We start from the raw sequence: 10,652 nt of genomic DNA on the forward strand, positions 1-10,652 counted from the left end.
GTGTTTTATTGTAAATATGCTCAATTTACTTTCAATGGCAGTCACGCTCCTGTTTTTCACTCCCAGCCTCGCACAGGCCACTACTGTTAGGTCATCAAAACATTCTCACGTCTCCTTCCAGCGTCCTAAACGTGACTCTGTCTGATCCCCGTTTTATTGGGTGGTTTAGGGGATGTGTTTCCTTGCAGCGTAATAAAAAAGGGACATGAGTCTCTTATGAACCTTCAAAGGCGCACGCGGCCACATGAAAGCGAGGGCCGGCCGATCGCCACAACAACAGCAGCAGGCATCAATTCCAGTCCTCTCCTCATTATGACCGAGTGGATATGAAACAGGCCCCGGCTCCTGCGCCATTTCTCCGAGGAACTCATTTCCTGGCTGGTATCGGCTCATATGGCTTTTGTTTTTTCTGGACGGGAACCCCTGGAGAAGAGAGAGAGAGCCACGATCACAGGGGGGGGGGGGGGCTCAGCAGCTCAGCCGCACCGACCACCCCACTGACGGCCGTTATGCAACCGACAGTGCTACCTCCGGTCAGCGCCGGGGGTGATTTGCGTTCAGCTCAGGAGACTCAGGGGAAAAACAAAAACCTTCTTCTTCAAGATGGCAGCCCGCATAATGACAGATGCTTCAATTTGAAGGCTTGGTCGACATTAGCGTCAATTAAAACACTAAATTTTCCTCGGGATCAATAAAGGATCTATCCATCTGTCTATCCATCATTCTCTCCGTGCTGCAAAGTGTAAATCTGACAGTCAGGTTTCCAGGAAAGAGAGTGGGGTTTTGTATTGAAGGCTGTGCTGATGAGTCTGCAGTCAGAGAGAGCAGCAGTGCTGGCTCAGCTAAGCCTTGCCTGTCACCTCTCTGCCGGCTCAGCACTTTTGGGCATGTAGCTGCCATGTGGAGCTGCCGGGTCGGTGACGTGCCACTCGTTCCCCACCGCAGCCCGCTCAGCCGAAGCCCCTCGCTCCCCACGCCCCCGCCTCTCACTTTTCACACTCAAAATACTCATAAATGTCCAATTATACAAGAACTGGGATGAATTATTTTAGGTTTAACCAGAGGTGAAGTGCTGCCGGGGAAAAACTGGAGTGAAGCTACCTCACTGTTATCCCTTTATATTCTCAGTGGGGGAAATTCATTACGTCATTCATCCATTGTTCAATTATCACATTTATTTTCTTATTCTTTTAAATATCTGTTCATCTTTTCATGGCCCTCCTATGACTCCATACCCAACACTGGGTATAGAAAAACTAGATACGCACTTTCGGTTGTCGGTGGTGAACATACAGCACTGACCACAGGGAGGCGACCCTGGCGTGAGTGGCGGCCTGGCAGCTGGCCCACGGTGGCCTGCACAGGCACGGAGTTAATAGCCAGAAACATCTGGACACAGGAACAATTCAAAGGCTCGACACAGCTGTAGACAGGAATCATCCAGCAGAGCGTTTTCCTCCAGGCGGCCTGTGCTTGTTGTGCTGGTGTGAGTTGGTGCCTGCATGAGCGCTTTTCGCCTCAGGACCCGACTTTGAGTTTACGACGGGCCGCTAGAAGACATTGATCCTGGCTGTGGTTAACTTACCAACAGCATGAGTTCACATTATGTTCTCTTCTGGTAGTACATAGCCTCAGGTGATACTTCTCACTAAGAGTGTTGCTTGTTTATATGGAGCTGGATCCAAGTTGAGGTTTTTTGTATGCGTACACTGATTGTATTCTTGCATGCAAAGGGTTGAGTTATCACACGCTGTTATTACACGCTGTTATTACATGCTGTTATTACATGCTGTTATTACACGCTGTTATTACACGATGCCATGACCACTGCTTTACAACCGCTGCTGCTCCTGAGGTTAAATAATGGTGACATCAAGGCATCCTCTGTGTCAGGCCTGCACAGAGGCTTTTTCCAGGTATGCAGAGAAGAGAAGAGAAGAGAAGAGGGAAGAGAAGAGTCCAGTCCCTTTGCTGAAATGAAAATCCAGCTTGTGACCAAATGACTGCAAGTCTTGATTTGGCAGATTTACATAATGCTGGAACCAAGTGGGTTTCCCGTGGCCAACCACTAGCTGCTCCAGTTTGGCCCGCATCCTGCCTTCACTTCTGGGACTCTTTAGCGATGGCTGTGAATGGCTCTGGTAGCAAAATGCCGTGGAAGTGTCTCCGACTGCGGAGAGAAGGAAGGCAGTGAGCCGCCCACTCGCCGGCCTGCTGCTGCCCCCCCACACACACGTGCACGCAACCACGCTTGCGTACCGTACACAGGAATGGTCGGAGAGCGGAAAGGAGGATGGCTTCACTGTACCGCCATCATATCATCATGTGGTAACAAATTGACCTGTGCAAAATGAAATCATAAAATATGAATTAGATTTGAGGGATACGGCTGATAGACACACACCCACAGAGATACACACACGCACTCAACTCTTTCCATCTTGCTCTCGCCCACTCACAGACACTCTCACACATGTTTGTACGTGCCAGCAGAGTACTCCCAGATGGACTCGTACCAAAGCAGGGATTATGTAACAAAGGCCTGTTTCAAACTACAAACTTGAAACACATTTCCCATCTTTTGATAGTCCTCACCGTGGCTGTAAAAAGGATCACCACTGTTATCATGCTTTAAAACCGAGGTGGATGTTATTGGATGATTGCAATTAATTAGAATTTGGGCTTACATGAGAAGTGTTGTCCCCAATATATGATAATGTACTAATGACCTGAGTATTGTCTGAGACCTAGGAATGCTTACTTGCTAAAAGGAAGTCACCAAAGTGGCCTAGACCTTAGACTCTACACAAAGATGGACAACGTGTCTCCACTTCCTCCCACTATCCAGAAATGAAGCCAAAACATGCAGGATGTAAACACTGCCATCTTCACTACTGATTGATGGAGGTTCAACTGTCCAGTCTCAGCTGTCAATCATGTTTCACCCCATTTTTATAGCATCAAAAAAGTGAAATAAAACGTAAATGGACAGAATAACACTTGAACAAACATCAGTGAGGTAAGAGCTACCTACTCCGCTAACATGGAGGAGGTGAGGTTTATGACCTATTCAGCAGCCGGCCACAAGGTGGCCATCAAGATGCTTTGGCTTCACTTTTGGATACCTTGTCATATTCGTCAATCTTTATGCTAGACAGGCTAAAAGTAAGATAACTAGCTAGGTTTAGCTACTGTATCTACACACCGTTATGGAGGTTAAACATTTTTTTTTCAATAATCCCTAATTGCATGGGAGGAGACGGTTAAAGATAAACTAGGATGTTAGTAAGTGACTTGGCAAGCTTATCTTTCATCGTCTTGTTTTGCAGACCACACTGACGTCTAAGGTTGTCGTTCTGTCCATTTTATTCATAATAAAATGCAACTCTCGACTTGTTTCAGAAGGAAGTGATGAATAAACGTGTTCGCGGCTTTGACATCCTACTTCCTCCTTCTGGGACTCCACGTGACGGCTGTGAATGGCTCTGGTGCCAAACGCCGTGGAAGTGTGTCTGACTCCAGAGAGAAGGAAGGCAGTGAGCCGCCTACTCACCAGCCTGCTGCTGCCCCCACACGCACATGCACAAACACACTCACATACTCTACAAAGGAACGCTGGGATAAAAATGGATAGCGAAACGGAAATTACAAAATGAAATTATGAAATGAATTGAATTTGATTTATTGAGTTAAAAGCGGACGTGCTAAACTGACTGGGATCAATGTCGTTCTCTGAGTTTTTATAGAAAACTGTCACAATAGATATATTTCAGAGGGAGTTGATTACAAAACTATGTGTTGCTTTCTCAAGAGTAATGACAAGAAGATATGTTGCATGTTTCTTCAATAAATATCTTCTTGTGGCGCAACATACACAAGCAAGTTGTTAGTCGGCTAAAGTTAGCTCAACACTGTAAAGTTTACACATCCTTCAAAGGCGTCAGATCGCTGTGCAGTTCACAAAACAGGACTTGCCGTCCCATGATCGGGAATCTTCTACACTACTCGACTGAATGGCAACAGAGGGTCACACGATCTCTACACAATCTTTCACCAGGAGAAACCCCTGACTAGTAACAACACAAAAACACAAGTTACACCATAAGGGTGAATTATGTGTCCAGATATTTAGGATATTTAGATATTTTAGAGTTCTAGTGTGAGGAGGTGAGTCTTTGAAGAGTTCACACACAGCCATTGGTGACAACTGTTTAAATGCCAATTTGGCTCAAATCTAGGGCTGGATACACAGAGTTTTAGGTCCAAAAATGTTAAGCTTAGTGGGCGATGTGTTTGAAGCCATATGACTATCTGACTACTCAGGTTTCATGCTAAGTTTGATATCATGAACGTTGTCCTCCTCTTTGCAGCAAGTGGATTGTGACTGCAATGTAATTTTTTACAAAAATATAAAAACAACACGTTAATAAAGACCAAAATGATTCTTTCACCAGTAATATAAATAGCAATTATCGTACAAGTAGTACAATCGACTAATATACAGATAAATAATAGTGATAAATGACTTCCTGATAAAGGCATAAAGTGCATCCATGATATACAGAAGTCTCACTCAGCCGTCTTTATACAATGAATAGGATCTGCTTGGTTTTCAACCTTCACCCTGTCTTGGAGGTGGTTACACAACTCAGGGTTGTGAGAGAACAAGATTGGACTGTTAATGTCGGGCCAACGCGCCTCATCTCCCGCCAAGCTGCGAGACCCCTCACAGCCCCACATGGCTGGCAGAATGCTACCATTTACAAGCTGGGGGGGAGAGAGGGACACATGGAGGTGAGCTGGGTGGGTGGGTGGGGGGGGGGGGGTAACTGAGAACAGATGTAACTTCTGCTGCCATGTACACACACACACACACACAGGCGTCTTAATCCAGCTCTGCCTATCTTTTCCGTGCTCGTGCGACCCCCTCAGACCAGGCTTTCAATATCTCCCTCCCTCCTCTTCCTTTTTTTTCTTCTCGTTTATTCCCCAGCTCCCTCACATTTCTCCCTCCAAAACACCACAACGTCTCACCCCCCGACCCTTCTTCTTGCCCCCCCTGCCCCCCCCCCCCCCCCCCCCCCCACCGCCCTCCTGTGCAGGTTCTAACAACAGGCTCAGTGTGGCCCGCTGGCGTCACCTTGCTCCTCGGCCGGACACAGGCCACTCTGTCTTGGGCGTGCAGGAGAGGGTGAAGGGGTGGGGGGGGGTGGGGGGATGGGGACGTGATTCTGCTCGCACCCAGCAGCCCCGCCACGACCTGGGAGACACGGGCAGAGAGAGCAAGTATGTGGGAAAAAGAAAACGAGAGGGAGTCGAATGCCATTTCCCTTCTCAGCGTATACGCCTCCCTGTCTGTCATTTGCAGCGTAACACACCGGCGCTCACACACACACACACACACACACACACACACACACACACACACACACACACCTGTCTGCAGGTCAAACAATGCGCCCTGTTGTCAAAAAACACAACACCGCCAAGTGTTGTTTTAAATGGATTTTCCCTCCTCGTCTTCCGAGCCCACCCCATGGCCACATCACACAGGCTGCAGCACAATAGTCTTGTTGTGTTGCCGCATAAATACAAGGTTTGTGTTGTCACACGGCCCCCCCACGTCTGTGTCTTTTACAAATCAACTCGATGCAAACCGCAAATCGGAACAATCGCTCCTTCATGTAGAAGCCATTCATTCTCTGCAGCAGCTCAGTCTGATGGAAAGAGCCCAGACCCCTGGATGCAGATCATGGTGGTTACCTTCAGCGTCTCTGGACTAAATTAAATGCATCCTGCCTGTGGGAAACTGAAGGGTTAGTTCAGGTCTCCTCTAAAGGACAATGCAGGCCTTTGCATGTGTTGCTTCATGAATGGACGCCATTGTTTGGAGCTGAATCTGCTCACGTGGAGCCCTAATGAAGTCAATGTAGGTAAAAGTCATTATCCCTCAAGAGATAAGTGACCAACGCAAACTGGACTTTGTCTTTTTCATCCCCTGATGAATCTCATGTGCAGCATCACGCACACTTAACGATCCACATCAGACCCACGTGACTCTCATGTGACCTCAGAGCATCGAGGACCCACAGAGGTTAACACGCCTGGGATGTCCTGTCAGCGGAGGAGGCCTCTGGGCAAAGTGACGGAACACGTTAAGAGCCAAACTGCAAGTCCAGTTGTGTTTGACCTGTGTGCTAAACCCAAAGGATGAGGTGCAGGTGAAGAGTTAGGGGAGAACGAGTAAGATCTGCCCTGTGATCTGTGCATGAGTAGATTTTAGGAAGCAAATATTTTCACACTTTTTATGCCCTGAAACAAGTAAATACACAGAATCTTTTAACCTTCAGTCCTCGATAGAAGCCATTGATTTCCATTTTTAACAAAGAAGATTAAGATTCTAGTGACCAGCAAAGACCAAAAACCATCACATCCACGTCCCTCTTTCCACAAATCCATGTCTGATCTAGGAATCCAGCAATCCATTGCTTTTTGACAGCCGGTAAAGAAATCTTAAATGTCAGCATACACTCGGAGGCACCAATGATGAGTGTTTTCTCACTGCAAATACAAAATGTTCAAGATTATTGAATTGTCTGCATTGGTGGGTTTTTCCATCAACCTACCAACACTGTAGCAGTGAATATGATTATCATGGAACTGTGCTGTGTACTGTTTGCTCATAGAGGCCCATTCTCGTCTCTCCTGCACTTGGAAAACTGTATTTCCACCATGACGGTGAATGGAGACCGTGGAACTCATTTCCCTTTCAGATGGAGTATGGAGGTCCGCAGAAAGGAGAGAATCTGTGACAGTGACAGATGAGGGCTCTCTCCTCCTTCTCCTCCCGCTGCTCTCTCCCTCTCTGCGGCATTATATGCGATGACAATACTGCCATGTTACAGGAATGCATCCTGTATCCCCCTGCTGAATGAAGCAGGATGTTGCTGATGCTCATAGGTTCTTTCAACCAGCAGGCCCCGCCCTGCAGCCCGGGCCCGCAACAAAAGAGCCCGCTGCCTGCTCCGACTGATTAACCAAACAAATGCCACCGGTGGCACAATACATGTCTGTAAATGCACGTGGGCATTCTTATCATGCCTGCCTGTTTATACGGCAGAGGGGTCAGGGGGGTTCATGTGTTTGTGTGTGTGCACCCGCGGGCGATGAGGGCAAACATGCTCGTATGGACGCTGCCAACCAAATGGCCTCAGTGAACTCTGTGACCGAACTCCGCTTCTTTCAGTTGTTAGAGAGCGTTCTGTGATGTGTGTGTGATTGTGTAGCTGGGGCGGCTTTGTTGTCGTCATTTTTCTAGTCCGATTATAGAAGCAACATGAGGAGGAGGTTGAAGAAAGCATCTTCAATTGGTCAGTACGAGACCAATTCAAGGACAAACCAGCACTGAGTGTCTCAGGTTTCACCATAAGCCTCCAGAGGAGCTTCCACTTTGGTTCTGTGGCAGACTCAAGAAGATGTAAGGCCGATGGTAGATTCCAAAAAAAAGGTTTATGGTTAAATTGGCATGGAGGGAAACTCCAAAAAGCAAAAGACCAAACTAGGAAACAAAAAAAAAAGCATCTGAGTAAAACAGGAACTCTCAAATCCAAAAATCTGAGATATAAGTCGTGATAGGTTGGCTGTCAGTCTTGAGGCAGTGAAGCCCAATGGGTGACATCATTTTCATAATCATCAAACCCTTCTGTGACCCTTGTGGCCTGTAGGCATCTGTTCATGTTTATTTTATCTTTATTTCTCATTACTCTCTTATTTATCTTTTTTCTTTCTTGTATTATCCTTCTGTCCAGTAAACCATTTCCAACATAAAGCTGCTTTATGAAAGTTCAAAAGTCACCAAATGAAAACACTATTGACTGACTATGAATTGTGGCTTCATGGCATTGGTGAAATATAATTGTTGTATTCCCTGTAAATTGAAAGCAAAGCAGTACAGATTACACATGCACGTACATAATCTGATTATACAAAACTACATTTACAGAACCATTATTCAAAGCTGATGAAACTCATCTCAAAAGGTCGGAAACTTTGACAGAAATTAAGTTTGAAACCCTAAGGCTTCACTTGTTTTAGTGTAAAACCACAATTGGTTCGATATGCTTTTTGTTCGGCCGTGATGAAGCAGACTAATCGGGCAGAAGGCGGGACATGTGTCAGTTATACAACCTCCATCTTTTCCAATAGAAATTTGTTGAGTGGGTTTTCTCTTTCTTCTAACATCTGTGGTATAAACCCCTCCACGTTAAGGGTGACTTAAAAGTTTGAATTAAAGGAGAGGATGTGTTTATCTGCCTGGGTTTTGATATGCTATTCCTTTTCTGAAAGAAATATATTTATCTGCACCTCTCTTGTCCTTTCAAACCCAGAAAGTACTTCCGACGATGAAAAGGAGCACAGCACGTCATTATGAGACGATGGAGACTCCACGTCAAACTGAGCTTGATCTCACGTAAATTAGGAAACGATGAAGAAATGCAGAGGACTTAGACATAGAGAGACAGAGGGTGTGCAGTGATGGAGGAAGCGTTGGACTCTCGGGAGCTGACAGCCAAGGGAATAGGAGGAGGTGGAGGCCGTGACGCCCAGGTGAGCATACATGGACTCGAACACACACAACTGTCGCCTCGGACAATGACCTGTCACCTTGGCGCCTGCCACAGTCCAGGAGACGGCTAACTCGCACATCAAGCTCCGTCATTCAAGGGTCCTTCAGTATTCTCCTTGTGTAACTGTACATGCAGCAGTGACGCACTTTCTCTTTGCCACTGTGACCCTGTGAATCAGAGTGGAGATACGGTATATACTCTTCATGGAGGCTGCAAAGAGGAAAGCTGGTGTTATTCTGTATTTTCCTGAGGCCAAAACTAATGATACTTAATATTCCAAATGAATTAAGTTGTTGGTACATTTAGCTATTGCAGTTTATTCTTTCCGAGGAAAACGATTCTTTAAAAAAAATGCTGCACAAAGGATGTCAGTTCTGAAAATAAAAAGGAATTTTCTAAAAAATTGTATGTGGAAGTTGTAATTAGCATTATCACTATGGGCTAGCTAATAGATACATTATCAGAAATCGCCTTTTATCGTCATTGTAAGGATGCATACATCGAAATTAGAAGTACCTACTACTTTCTTGGTGCATAAAAACACACACAATCACACAACAACATCAACTATGTGTGTGCATTACTCAATGTTATAAATCATTCAACTTTTCGATTTTAAGTTATATGAGAACTTGGAATTACTTCGATTAATGCATTTGTTTTTTTTGGCACTGTCAAGTTTGAGTGATGATTAAAGCTCGACTCACTGAGTGACAAGAGGGTGACATCAGACTAATGTTACCAAGCAGCTCCTCTGTCTATGATGAGAGAAATAATGTGTCACTGAGTGTAACTGTGCGGCTTATTTATGTGTTTTTAATAGTTTTCATGAATATAAAAATGGACAACATGAAACAAAGCCACAATAGGCTGGATGACATTTTTGGGGTCCATGTCCTGTTCACTAACACGGAGGAGGCAGGGCTTATAAACCATACCAAAGCCAGCCACCAGGCTTAGGGTACGGTTTATGGTTAGGTTGGTTTCATTGTCAATTTACTATTTAATATATCTAAAATATGAGTATTGTAAAATTATACATCATCGACAGCAGAAAAAGAATCTACCAAGAAACATGACCAACATCTTCTGGAGAGAAAAAAAATTCATCCCAATTATAAAATGTCAGAGTTATATAACCAATATCAGAACATCTGTTTGATGTCTATTTTACCACTGGAGGCTTTGAGATAGGATCAAAAAATCGGATTGAATAATGATGATGATTAAATCAATGCTTTGTGAGGAGTGTTTAGTTGTCTACGTTACAATCAATTGTCGTCACCAGGGGGGGGGGAATTAGGGACTAGCTGTGTCTGGGAGGGAGCATGTGACTGAGCATCTCCCTCTCCTCCGACGTCAGACGTTAATCACGGACAGCGTGAACATGGACGCACTCGCGGAGTCTGCGATAAGGGGAAAAGTCTACAAGATATTGTTACCGTCCAGCGGCGAGTGGATGACACAGTGACACGCACTCGGTGACGCAGGGGCTCTCATCCGTCTTCCACTCCACGTCCTGGAAACAAAACACAGCCAGGGAGGGCGAGAGAGAGAGAGAGAGAGAGAGAGAGAGAGAGAGAGAGAGAGAGGGGGGAGGCGGGGGGGAGAAAAAAGCAGTCCCTAGCCTTTTCCAGTCCTGAATAATTAAGCAGTGCTGAGCAGTTCACCGGGCAGATAACTGAGACTCTATTTTTAGGAGGCATGACTCGTAGAGACGTAAGAGGCGGGGACATGCAGACAAACCAATATGTTTATGGATGCTTGCGCTCAAGCATAAACCATGCATTGAAAGAGGATCTTGTTTTCCTTCCACACACACACTCTTGTTCTCTGCCCTGCATCGTATTTACGCGCACAGTCCCACAAATATACAGTCACATGATGGCAGCTCTGTGGCTCCCGGCCCAAATGATGAGCCTGACATCAAACACAACAAGGGCAACGGCGTCAATCTTCCCGGGTAACTTTTTTTTTAGAACAAAAACATTCCACAATTAGATAACAGCAAAGCAGCGGATGACA

The sequence above is a fragment of the Pleuronectes platessa genome, chromosome 22, assembly GCF_947347685.1.
Source record: "Pleuronectes platessa chromosome 22, fPlePla1.1, whole genome shotgun sequence".
NCBI lineage: Eukaryota > Metazoa > Chordata > Actinopteri > Pleuronectiformes > Pleuronectidae > Pleuronectes > Pleuronectes platessa.